The sequence below is a fragment of the Condylostylus longicornis genome, unplaced genomic scaffold (genome assembly GCF_029603195.1).
Source record: "Condylostylus longicornis isolate FDR11 unplaced genomic scaffold, ASM2960319v2 ptg000237l, whole genome shotgun sequence".
Taxonomy (NCBI): Eukaryota; Metazoa; Arthropoda; class Insecta; order Diptera; family Dolichopodidae; genus Condylostylus; species Condylostylus longicornis.
In genome coordinates, this window is record NW_026578204.1 from 264,556 (window position 1) to 276,670 (window position 12,115).

The window sequence follows — 12,115 nt, forward strand, 5'->3', positions numbered from 1 at the left end:
AAAATTCTGTCTTATAGACTATTTACCGTCTTAAAAAAAGCTGAAACGAAAAGAGAAACAAAACCAGAAGGAAGGATTTCTGTTAAATCATAGATCAGGACGGTGCAAAGTTCTTTTAAATTTTCAGATTTCCAGTTTTCTTTCAATTGTACGATTCACATCGGTTCTTGAAAAACCTATTAGCTGCCCAAGAAAATGCTAAAATTTCTATGGATTTCAATAAATTCAATCGAATTTTTAAAAATGGCAGACGCTTTAATTCTATATTAATCAATAAAATTTAAAGTGGTTGTTTTCAGTAAAATTTTCAAAATGAACGATTTAATAAAAAGTAGCAACAGATTCTTCAAATTACTCCAATTCTTTTGTTCCACCTCGTTATCTTCTTGTAAAACTAGAAAAATTTATTCGTAATTTGTTTATTAACTAAAATTTTACTTATTATGCCTAGTAAACTAAATAACAATTCAAATGCTATTAAAATTTTATTTATAATAATTTTCAAATTTTCATTCTGCTCATTCCAACACTTTAAAATATTTAGAATAGTTAAAATCCAGATCAAATACCGTTACTCTTTTACCAGTTTTATAAAACTAAATTCTTTACCAACTAGCATAACATTATTGTTTAACGATTGTAAAAATTAATAATAATAAAAAAAATATCCTTTATTTATAGCTAGATATCCTTCTCGTTATTTCTTGTCATTTTCCAACAAATAATTTTTCCACATAATTAATTTCTAGTATACTAAGGAAATAAAAGGATTCTCATTCCAGTTTCAAAATTTTGAACTGTTTTGAACAATTCAAAATGTTTTAAAAAAGAAGAGGAGATGAGAATGATAATTAAAAAAATAGAGAAATAATTTTTTTTTTTTTTATTCAAGGAGTTTTTATGAAGCAAAAAACTTTACATTTACAATGTAATGATATTTTGTTATTCCAAGTGTTATAGAGAAACTGTACAAAAAAAAGGAGTAAACAGCAAACTGAATACAAAATAACTGTGAAGTTATTATTGACTCATTGCTTACATTTTTATCATCATGCCTATTAAAAATTATAAATTTTCAACACCCGTTGCTTTTTATGTTGTCCAATTGCCATGACTTCGCTGATATTGTAAAATAAATCAGTCTTTTCTACTTCTTCTTTTTTCAAGGAAATCCGTTGTCTTATATAGCTGCTTCTTTTATACTATAACCAAAGAATGAAAATATTATACAAGAGATGCTATAAAAATTGAAGATTTTAACTTTAATATTTTTAAAGGAAAGAGATAGCATAGTGATTTTTAATGGAAAATAGTTAAGGAAATAATAAAATCAGAAGAAAATCATATTCTGGATAAATGAACACCATGATACCATATTTCCTTTATATTTTAGTTCTTTAAATTAAGTGTTAGGACACTGTTTTTAATATTCTTTAAAAGCAAACACTTAAAATTTGATCAAACAATATTAATTTTAAGACGACGAGTTTTATGAGAAACTTTAAGCTCGTTAGATTAAAATTAAGTCGTTATCGTAGAAAATTTTGAATCAAAAGTTTTAATTTAATCTGGACCATTGGCAAATTGAACGATGGGTGCTTTAGGATTTTACCCGAAACTTAAAAAATCTGACTAAAATTCTATCCAAATAAGACCCGGAACAACACTGTAACTGAACTATATTAACAATATTGTTCCGGGTAAATATTCAATTAGAATAATGAGATTTTTGAATAATATTTAAAAGAATAATGAGAACAATATGCTGTTGGTGTTCGATTGATAAAATGATAAAACGTTTATGGGCAGAAGAGTCTGTTTTTGGGCAATATTTTGCTAATAAACAATGTTCTTCAAGCAATATTATTCTTTACATTTTTCGTAAATGCTTTTAATTAGTTCAAATATCTACCATTGTTGTAGATTAAAGATAATTTTCTAAAATATTATACTTCAATACCTTGATATACGGCCGCTCAATTCACGGTGGTTTTGGTTAACATTAAATTGGTTAATTTTTAATTACAGTATTAAATCTTTGTCAATTTATAACAATAAATAACATCATTAAAATCCAACGTTCTCACGACAAACTATCTCATTACATTCCAAAATCAAGGGACATACTCGTTAATAGGTTCGTTTGATGTAATATTCTGTATCAAACATAAAATTATTGCTAGGCAGTATGAAAAAAAGACTATTCTATTCAATTTATTCCTGAACAAATTTTATAAAAAAATATTTTCTAGATTTCCGTGTTTCAACAGTACAACATTGAGACCGTGTTGAAGACGTTACTATCATTATTGTAATTAGTAATTTATAGGATATTATGAAAGTAAATACGTACATGAGACTGAATTGTGGAAGACTTGACCCTAATATTTATATTTAAATAAAAAAATCATTATAAAGAATTATGTAGACCTGCAATATTCATGAAATAATGCAATAATATTCTTTGAAAGAGTTTTTTAAGAGTGTCATGTGAATACAACGAGTGCCTTTTTTTAAGAAAAAAAAATCACCTTAAAGTATGAGAGACTTCCTGGTTTTACTACTTTAAATGAGAGAAACTTTTGATTTAACATAAAGAAATTAACTGACAAGAGATTCTAAATATGAAAGACGAAATAAGATTACCGTAATGAAGTATTTTACAAAAATTTTGAGAAAATCACCAAGTCTTTAAGAAATATTCTTTAATTTCTTTAAAAATTTAATAAATTTTGAAAATAATTCTAAGAGAAATTATTTAAAGTTTAAAACCTTTTACATGAAAATCGAATTTTCCATAATAATTTGAAATGAACAAGAATTGTGAGAACTGAGAATTGTAAGTAAAATTATGTGAGAGCTGTTTAATATTGACAAAATTGCTCCTATACTTTCACAACAGATTGAAGTTGAATTCCGTTGGACTATTGAATTTGTAAAGTGTTTTGTTCTATGTCGAGCCGTTGTATTAGAAATCATCAGTACAAAGAGTAACAAAAGAACTAACTCTTTCAAAAAAATTATTGGAGGGGGGCGGGAGAGAAAAATAAAAAGTTTGCTCTACGGAAATAAGTTTCTCTGATAAAGACCAATGTACTTATGAAATTTCTGCTTTCTCTCTTCAAGGGTGTAGAAGTTTTGTAAACATTTCCGCGGACGGACAATCAGAGTGAAACTAATAAATACGTTTTTTCAAACTCTTTTTGAAAAAGTGCTAAAAATTGTGTCCAAATTTTTTTTTTTCACTCGCTTTTTTATTTTTCTACGTAAAATATAAAAGTGGGATACGCTTTCCTTAAAAAATATTTAAGGTCCAACCTAAATTTATTTTTCATTCAAATTGGTCTGGGGTGAAATTTTTTTCTAGTGATTGGCGACATGATTAAACTGATGGTGCTGAAAATTTGTGAAATTTCCCAGATCTCATATAAATACTTTATTCTAAATAAAATGTAGCTCTAAAACCAAAATATTCCAAACTTAATCTTTAGGCAAAAAAATTATTCCATCCTTTAATATTTGTTCTTTAAGATAAAAATCTTAAAGTTCCTTATTTTCTTATTGCCTCACACAATAATACAAAAAATCATAAGTGCAAAATTAATCATTTATTTTTTTCCTAATCAAAGAAAACGGAAAATATGAAAGAGGAAGAAAAACACAGGGAAAACTAAAAATTCAAGGACTTGCACTAAAAAGAAAATTAAATTATCAACAGGATGCAAAAATTAATCTTTCTTTCCTTAAATGAAGGATTCTTTCTAATATGTTTGCAAACCACGGAGGATTAGCTTATAGTCCACTTAGATTTCTTTCAAGTATTAGAAGTGTAAACGGGAACAAATAATTATACTGCAGTGCGCCTTCAACTATCCTTCAAATTGATCAGGTATGATGGAAGGCATGAATCAAATTAAACGACTAAAATCTGCTCAGTAATAAACTATTGTACATTTAAAATTTTAAAGTGAAACCATAATATCATTGCTCCGGAACTAACAACTGCTCCACTCGACATTATATAAGTGTAGTTGCATTACAATGTTGATTACACACACTAACTTTAGTAATTAAACTTCTCAAGGTAGTTTAACAAAATAACAAACTGAGCAAACTGCTATAACAGTGTAGAATTTGAAAAGAATAGGATTTCTTATTCTTCTCTCTAATTTACTCGAAAAAATTATGTTTTGAACAATGGACGTTGTAGGTACTTGAGATTTTCTTGTTTTAAAGTATATAATTTGTATTTATAAGCACCTATAAGTATGCAACATAATTGTTGAAAATAATATTCATGTTGTTTTATTTTTTCCAAATGACTACTACAGAAATGCTACGGTACTCTTCTTAATGAAAATTTTCTAATGATGAAAGGAAGTTCTAATTACCGGAAACATTGTAATTTCTTTTTTTGAAGATTTTTCATTGGCGTGAATGAAAAACAAACAAACTTAAACTACATTAACTATTAAAAATTTTACTGAACCGTCCACTATTTCAGTTTTCTCTATTGCTCCTAATTAAAGTAATTTCCTTTAAGAAGCAGGAAAACTTGTTTGTTTTTATAAACAAATTAAAAGTAGAAATAGAAATTTCCTTTTTCTATAAAGGGCGAAAAAAATTTAAAAATTGCACCTAATTGTTCTAAAAAAAAGCTCATTACCCTAAATCTATGACGTGTTCTTGGTTGAAATTTTTTATTATTTTTCTTGATTATTCTTCCATTTTAACACAGTGCATTTTAACAGCGACTCTACTGAGTGCATATTGTTTTCTTCTTGTTTTTGAAGGGGTAGTGTGTTATACTGCATAATTTTCCAACTGCGTTAAATTTAAAAATTTTTTTTGTTTAAATTCTTTAAAAGGAACAAAATTCACATTGGAATTCTTTGAAAGGGTGGCAAGAGTAAAGAACAGCAAAACAAAATAATTAATAGTTATGCTTTCTGTTTAATTAGAAATTTTTGTTGTTAAAATTTATTTAATTTTTCGTTGCTATTCTTTTTACCCTTTGTGCATTCCTGAATATCCTCTTAAATGTTTTTGAAAATTTCATTTCCAAATTTTTCCTTTGTAAAAAATTCTTTTACAAATCTTGTTTTTAGAACAAAATTTCTAAATTCTACACCTTTTAAATGTAGAAGTTTTGTTTGGCTAATTGTCTACAAAATAAAATAATATTCAGATTCACTTGCATTGCAGCCTTATTTCCAATTTACAATTGATTAATTGATGGATAGTGGATAAGGTTTTCAATGTTTTAAAATAAAACTTCTCCAAATTATATTGCAATCGGAGACTGAAACACAATTCAATCCAACGTATTGGGTTATAATCCAACGAATATAACGTATTACTTGTAAGTAGGTCGAAATGAGTAATCATCTAGTATTTATCGCATGCGAATAAAATCTCAAAATCATAATTATATAATGAATGTTTTAATTTGATCCACATACGGCTGCATTAGATATTACCCTTATGGGATCTTAAAAGTCATGAACAATATTTCTTTCAACTAAAATTTTCTAGATTTGCTGAGCTTTAAATACAAAATATTTCTGAATTTAAAAGCGAAACACTAGTCTCAATAATTATTAGCCAGATATTTTTAAAAGCCTCCGTTTTCTATAAGGACCTTACTCATCAAAGAAAAAGAAAATAATTCATAATTTAATAAAATCTATGGAAAACTTGGTTGATTTAGTGGAAATTCCTTACAAAGTTCTTAGACATATTAATTTGCTTTTATTACCGGAGCACTTTTCAAATTTTATTAATCAAATTCTTTATTGCCACTTAGTGCTTTACACTGACTTTTTTTGTTCAAGTATATTTGGTGCTTTTATTTGTCCTTTTTTTAAAATTCGTGGCTAATCTTGAAAATTTTAATTTATTTCTTGTTTCCAATTCCTTTCATGATGAATAATTAATTTAAGTTATTTAACTTTTATAGTTTAAAAGATTTGCTCATATTATTTTACGTCTTCACTGAATCGATTAATTTGCTTTTGTTTTGGTTTGTAAGGAAAAATTTCACTTCTTTTTTTACGGAATTTCCACCTAAATATTGAATTGTTTAAGAATTGAAAACTTAATTGCAAAAAGAAAGGAAAAACAAAACGAAAGTAAAATAATTTCCTTTTCTTAGGAATTTCTATTCAAGGTATTACAAATGAGCTTTAGCGCATCAAATGGAAGTGTAAAGGAGGGATACATACTTGGATTATAAAAAATTAATAAATATAGTTTAATAAAATGATTAAAGTTATTTCACACGTTCAAATCGATGGTGGCCAAGAATCTTTAAAGGAAGAATTATAGGTTATGTGAAGTATTAGCTGAAATATTTAATTCTGTATTTAATATTGCTGAGCGAACACTAAAGCAATATACAAATAATAATCTTATGTGCCTACTTTCCTTAAGAAATTTAATAAATATTAAAATCTTCATATTTCGAAATTATTAAAGGGGTCCGTATTCGCTAAGAATTTATATTTTGATACATTAAAGCTAAAAAATTCAATTCTACTGATGAAAAAACCAACCGTATAGCAACATACTAACCATACCGAAATACTAATTATCCAAGGAATTCCATATCAATATTGAATTTCTTGAATAATTATAAATTCCATATATAAAATGAATCTGAGGGTGTAAAAAATTAAAAATTTATCCCCCTCCCTTTTTGTTTCAGGACCATCACCAGTCTGATAAAAAATTAGTATGCAAAATATTTGAATGCAATAAAATTATTGAAATAAATTATTTAAAGTGAATACCATTTTGAAGGCTTCGTACTACAATTATATATGTTTGTTTAAATGTTGTTAGAAGTTAATTTTCGGGCAGTTTTCCTTTAACATAGCTGTGTGTATATATCAATAAAAACTTGTATAACGTGCATTTTCTTTGCGCTTCTTTATTGAAATGTTTAGGAACACATTTTCTATTTCTTTCCGAAAAACGGGGTCTCAAACTTTACATGAAAAAATCTCAGAAGAAATTAGTCAAATTAAACGAAATAATTCTAAAATTAGTATTAAACGAGAAAAAATAGAGTTGACCTTGTCATCTCTGTGATACCCGTACGAATTTGTTATCCTATGTGCGAATAAAGATGCTATAACGGTTGCCATATAACCATGCCGGTTAAGTTGCCATATAACTATATTAATCTATGCAAAATTTCAGTACTATGTGTTTATCAAAATACTGTGTACGCCAAACTACTATTGAAGTTGTATGGCAGCTACCAGAAAGAGCCAAGCAATTTCAATGACTTTTATCAAACACATTGGCCCTACTAATATATTTGCTTCTTTGAAATTTCAATACCACAGCTTTTATAGTTTCTGAGATATAGCCAAATAAATTTTGAAGTTGTATGGCAGCTACCCGAATCGGTACCCCGATCATGTTCATTTTTAATAGGGTTCTGGCACTTACTACAATAAATCATTTGTGAAAATTTGGTGAACTTGGCTCAATTAGTTTTTGAGTTATCCTTGCGACGGACGGACGGACAGACAAAGTTAAATCAACTCAGAATTTGATGATCAAAAACATACACTTGAGTCCATACCTAAGACTGTTATTTCTTAGCGTTACAAACGGTAAGGCAAATTTGGTATAGCCTTCGAACATACGTTCGTACGGGTATAAAAACAAATTGAGCGGTTTGAAGCAATTTCTAGTTGAAATACTAGAAGAAAAAGTTAAGAAATCCGACTTTGTTACATTGAATAGTCTGAAATCGTCAGAATCAAGCAATCAAAGGAGGTCAAATCATTATTTATCCATTTTTTTTAGCAGAAATACAAAAAGAACTTGAATGGGATGCAAAAGATGATGCTAAGAATGACACAAACTAAAATCAAAGTTAAAGCGTTTTTTTAAATTGAAAACTTGTAACAATGACGTAATAATAATGACGTTACAGTAGATATTATTTAATTGCAGCAAAAACGCCACCACTGAGCGAAATATGAAATATTTGAACAAAATTTGAATTGTTTAAGGGTAGAATTTCTGTTATGTTTTTGATCAAGAGCAAAGTTTTCAAAAACGTTTAGTTCCCTTTTAAAATAACAATTTAAAAAAATCCAGAAGCCCATTGAAACACAATAAATTTCTTATCAAAATAATCAAATAAATTATTTAAAAAATTGTCTGCGGTAAAAATTAAAATTTCACTAACTTTGGAATTTTTTTTTAAAGAATAATTGATCACACAAAAAAAAAAAGATTTACTGTACAGAACACAAATTATCCTCAAGAAAAAAAAAATATAATAAAAAAAAATGAGGTTACGAAGTGTCCTTTGTGACGCGAAAAGTGAATTGCTTTTTTTTCGTTTATCTCTTCTGTTTTATGAAATTTCCTACTTAAGCCTTTAATTCGTCTCACTCTCACTTATATTTTTATCACTATAATTTCAGAATCGCACACACACAATTATAAAATTTATTTTTTTTTCCCAGTTGTTATTTAATTTTAATTTTTTTTTTAATGAAATATAAGTAAATTAAGGAAACCATTTTAATGAGTTTCCTTTCAACCATTTATGATTTTTTTATATGCTTTAATTTTTATAAGGATTTCTTTCTTTCCTTATGAACTTTTCAAATTATTTATTAAAAAAAAAGAAAGAAAATAATAAGAATGAAAGAATAAAATTGTTTCATATTTTTTGGCGTTGTTGATTTTTTGTCTCCTTTTTGTGCACAGAAAAAAAAAATTAAAATATTATTATATTTCATTTTTAAATAATGTGTTTCGGGGACTTCAGGGACTTTTGAATTTTAAAACTATCGTATATACAGGGTCCTTCAGCAAAAAGTTACGTATCAGTATGCCATCAGACAGACCATCAAAAATGAGTAAAATTTTTATTCAGAACCTAGTGCTAAATCGGAACCATTTCGGAACTACAGACATTTTAAGAAAATTTGACAAAATTTAAACATACCTAAGTCTTTTTGCTTATAACTTCCGTGTGAAAAAGAATAGAAGTTCCAAATAAATAGTTTTTGAAAGGAGCTAATAGAGGGCTTAAAACAGATTGTAGATTATAAATTTTTGAAAAGAGATGTAGGCAAAGGAATTCCTTCCTTTAAACTATTTCGGTTTCAAGTAAATACCTGGAGATATCCCTCGGGGTGTTGTACGTGAGCTGCCCAGCATTTAGATTTACCCGGCTAAACCATCTGCACCTCTTGATAGTCAGAGCAGAACAGCCACACAGAATATGCATGATTGTTTGCCCTCCTCGTCGACTTGGCAGAATGTACACAAAAGGGAATAAAATTTTTCCAGTTTGTCCAAGTGATATTTTACCGAACAATATTTAAAGAAGAAAGTCTTATCAGCGCAAAGTGAATTCCGATCCGTCTAAAGCGACTCTGGGCAGAACTTCCATTAGAAAGATGGAAGGAGCAGCTTCGCACGATGATGGGCTTCAAATAAAAATAGTGGTTTTACTTGTTTTTTTCAGAAATATAAGCATTCGAACTTTAAGAGTATTGTCTCGACCATTTTTCCCAACTGATTTGTCTTTAATTCAAGTCACTAAACGTTAAAAAATCTTTTATGATGCGGAAGATACAGCAAAGGAAAACATTTGTATTTCATGATTTTAAAGACGTTTCTAATTTGACACTATATTTGGAACAAAAATTTTACTCATTTTCGACCATCTAAACGTGAGCCCAATAGGCTGATAACTTGTCGCTGAATAATCCTGTATATACGATATAAGAGATAAATTGTAGAATTTATCATATGATTGCCTTGGAAAATACAAAATAAAAATTCATAAATTAAAATTAAAGTTAAGTTGATAATAATCAAAAACGGTAAAATTCTTGTATTCCATTAAAAAAAAAAATCATTATTGTATAAAGTTTTAGGTCACAACCATAAGTGTCATGTAAAAAATAAATTTTAACATTTTTTTTTTTTGTGCTCCTTTTGATTTTCATAATTAATTATTGTCTTTTTTAAATCCTATATATATAATTATGTTGATTTCAAAGGATAATAATGAATAAAATATTTTGGTCTTGCAGTGAATTTAATTTTAAATGGAATAAAAATTGTGCATTGCAAATTTATCTATCTAACCTATTTAACCCTAATTATTTTTATATTCCATATTTTTTTCCGCTTAAACTGAAATATAAGAGGTAGAGGATTAATTTTTAAATTAGCACCAATTTATTACTGCAGGGATTAAAAGAAAATTTCTTTTTGTGCTTATTATTTCTTAAAAAATATTAATTTTCGAACTTCTAAATGAAAATGTCTCTAGTAAATATGTGAAATAGAATAATTTTCTCTTAATAATTTTCTTATAACAACTGCTATAGGCAGCCTTACATAAATTGATAATATTTTAATGACATCTGTTTTAAAAATGCGTCCAGAAAAATGTCGGTCAAAAAAACAACAAAAATATACACCAGATTTTTGAAAAAAAGTGTTTAAACTAAACTTCTGAGACAAACCTATTGTGTGAATTAATGTGAACCTAGTGTGTGAATATAAATTGAAAATTTATTTAAATGTCAGTTACCTAGAATTAAAAAATTTTCCATAAAAACCGAATGAATCTAAACCAAAACCACAATATTTTAAATATGTAAAGGTTTAAACCTTAAAAATTTTATCACAATCACAATCCCCTTTGCGGTAATTTTAAGTTAGAAAATTTAAAGTTTTTTTTTTTGCTTTTTCTATATGTAAAAATGCAATATTATTTTTCAACAAAAGATAAAAATCCTTTTACACAATAATAAAATTATAAATAAGTAAAATGAGAACTTATGGAGAGCTTAAATTCTTATTGACATGGTCGAATCTTAAAAAGTTTTCCTAGGTTAGAGGCATACAACTAAATGCAGTTAACACGGGTTAACTTTATTATATCAATGAAGTAAAATGCCATCTTTGAACAAGTCAGCGCATGAATAAGAATAAATTTATTTTTGAATAAGATGTTGTAATAACTAAATTCAAATTGCATACGTTTTGCATAATTTTTGGCGTTTAACCAAGGTTCATGATCAGTAAATTGTTCAGAGTAGTCCGGTTATTTTGAAACTCTTTCACTTCAAACTAAAATTCAATTTTTTGTTTGTTTTTTAAAAATATACTAGATCACGTTAACTTTTAAGATAATTAAACTTTTAAGATAATTTGCCTAAAAATATGCAATATTGTAAATGATTTCTTTAATAATAATTAACAATGGTTTTGAAACTATACAGCTAGCTAATTATAAAAATTAAATATTTAATTACCTTAAGACTAAGATAACTGTGAAATAGAAAATCTTTTAATATCCACTTTAAAATGTGAGTGCCTCCTAAAACACAAAAAAAAAATAACCAGAACGAAATCTATGTAGATATAAGAAAGTTGAGCCAAAGAGAAAAAGAATTATTCTGATGTGAATTTCTACCTTTTGTATTAAAACTTTTCATTTTACCGTCATATTTTCCGAAATTCACAAAAAAGAAAACAAAAGTATATGGCATTGCCATAAGACTTTAAAAACTTTATTTGTTTACATTCCAAGTTTTCTCTATATTTTATGAGACATTTTAAATTTTTTCTCATCTTTCTTGTTTTTGCATTCTAACAATAATTGTACTTTAAAATGTTTTTGTTTCGAGAAGACAAAAACCCAGATGAAGAAAATTTCATTTTTTTTTTCGGTTTTTTTGCTGTACTTTAAAGTTAAAGCTGCTGATATCACTAGAATATCAACCACCTGAGGTATGAAAACTTTTAAAGATCCTTAAAAAGATTTTGTCTTAGTTTTTTTTTCAGTAGTGCATTCTCTTTTATTTTCGATTTTTTTCTCTCTTTGTATTTTGCACTTGAGATAATAAGTGGTGACAGAACTAAACAAAAAAAAAAACAAAAGAGAAATGAAAATAAATTTATAACAGCATTAATATTTTTGTATTTTTATAGAAAAGGACTACAAAAAAAAAACAGAACGTCTAAATAAACTTTAAGCAAAAAAAAACTATGTGGAAAGTAAATAAGTTTAGAGTTTCTTTCAAAAACTTTTAAGGTAAACTACCTTAGATTATGC